The sequence below is a fragment of the Lolium rigidum genome, chromosome 2 (assembly GCF_022539505.1).
Source record: "Lolium rigidum isolate FL_2022 chromosome 2, APGP_CSIRO_Lrig_0.1, whole genome shotgun sequence".
Taxonomy (NCBI): Eukaryota; Viridiplantae; Streptophyta; class Magnoliopsida; order Poales; family Poaceae; genus Lolium; species Lolium rigidum.
Window position 1 is genome coordinate 80,775,476 of NC_061509.1, and position 2,237 is coordinate 80,777,712.

Below are 2,237 nucleotides of genomic sequence, written 5' to 3' on the forward strand. Positions count from 1 at the left end.
AATTATTTGAGGATATTAAATCATTACTATGTTGGTATTAAATTGCATGAGGTGTATTCCCTCATTTAAATCATGTTTCTCAAATAATAAGTGTGAAGTGTTGACCTTAGTCAACATGTGCTCATACCTTAGTATTTGAGGAAATTAAATCTTAACAATATTTAATGAGAGGAGATTAGTTCTCCAAATAAATAAATAGAAACATTAATTAATATTGTAATGAGAGGAAACTATTTCCTCCAAAGCATTAAAGAGTTATACAAATAAAAATGAGAGGAAATTATTGTTTTCTTTAAAATAAAACAAAGTAAATCACCATGCTAATAAGATGTGATGCTAGCATAGGCTTGTGTGAATCTTTGGTGTGTTTAGTCTAGTATGCAAGTTTTGTGTGGTGATTGTATCCTCGTATTCGTTTATAGACGCTAGTACCGAAGGCTACGAAGGGGACGACGAGAACATCTACGGAGAAGAAGGAGGAACATTTTGATCCATACACCAACCAAGGCAAGCTAATATTCTTGCAAGATACCCTAAGGCAAAGCTCTACAAGAGCAAGGCCTCATCCCCATTTAATTTATGCTTAATGATCCTATCCCAAGTTTTTACCTTACAAGTTTTTACTTTACAAGCTTTTCTAAAGTTTGTTTATCAAAGTTTACTTTTTGATTCATGATTCACTTGGTTTAGATATGGAGTAGGGCAAGAGCATCAAAGTTAGCCTAGAGCAAGAAAAGCTAGTTAGCACCCCTCATGACTAGTTGCTATTGCTAAATAAATAAAATTGACTACTCTAGATGGGATCATATGAAATGAAATGACTTTGAAAACCTTGGAATGATGATTCATTCTATTGAAAGATTTTGAAGGTGAATATGACTGGTGAATGACTTGGTGAATTTCACGAAAGCTGATGGTTGGGTTCGGATGCGATACCATTCCAATTTACAAGTACCCCCACAATACCTGATTATGGGTAGGGCTTAGCTGGAAATTTATGTGTCTTAGTATGGGTTCCCTCTAAACAAACGTCATCGGGGTTATGCCAAAAGCTGCCTCCACCACAACACAAAAGAAACGACGATAAAGATGAGGTGAATGTCCGGCCCAAGCCACGTGCGGTTCCGGGTTGATTGCGGTTTTCACCGGGAGGCCAAGCTCATGGGGAGAGGTGCTCATACTAGGTTATGTAAGTAAAAGGTTATGGTTGATGATCCGCGTACTGAGTTACGATTATTCGGGGTTACCCACGACGGATGTAATCAAAAGTTGTGGCACAAGTGTACAACCTCTGCAGAGTGTAAACCTATTCGAATAGCCGCGTCCACGGTTAAGGACGGTTGGAAAGGCCATCTTGTTCCGTCATCGGACCATTTTCAAAAATGTGACCTATGACTTGTGTTTTAAATTTTGAAAGGTGAAGGGTGGATTTGAATTAAAATCACAACCAAGTTGTGGGAATGACACTAATGTTCCCACTTGAGTTAGTCTAGTGATTCAAGCATCTTTACTAAATGTTTATGAAATAAACTTGGCTTTATGCAAATAAACCTAGAGCTTAGTATCCCCTTACTAAAATTGATAGTGCTTACACTAGTATTAGTTTGCGAGTACTTTAAAAGTACTCATGGCTTTGTCCCTGGCTATTCAAATGGCCGGACTTTGAAGGAGGACAACGAGTACGAGGAAGATGGACAACGGGACGTCTACGACAACTAGGACCGCTCCGACGTCAAGCGTTGGCCTGTGGATTAGATAGCCACTACTACTTCGCTTCCGCTATTTGTGATGTTCGTTGATCGATAGATCAACTACTATTGTAATATTGGATCATGTGATCTACCTTTGTAAGACGATTATGTGTTGTAATAAATGATGACTCTATGATATTCAACTATTATGTCTCGCAACAACAATATTCCTGGGATTGCGATGTACGGCATAATAGGCATCTGGACTTAAAAATCCGGGTGTTGACACTTGGTCACCTCCATAACAAAGAAACATATCCTTAGTTCTTTTCAAGTACTTCAGGATATTCTTGACCGCTGTCCAGTGTTCCATTCCTGGATCACTTTGATATCTGCTAGTCAAACTAACGAGCATGCGCTATATCCGGTCTTGTACATAGCATGGCATACATAATAGAGCCTACTGGCCGAAGCATAGGGGATCCGACTCATCCTTTCTCTTTCTTCTGCCGTAGCCGGTCCTTGAGTCTTACTCAAGACCTTGCA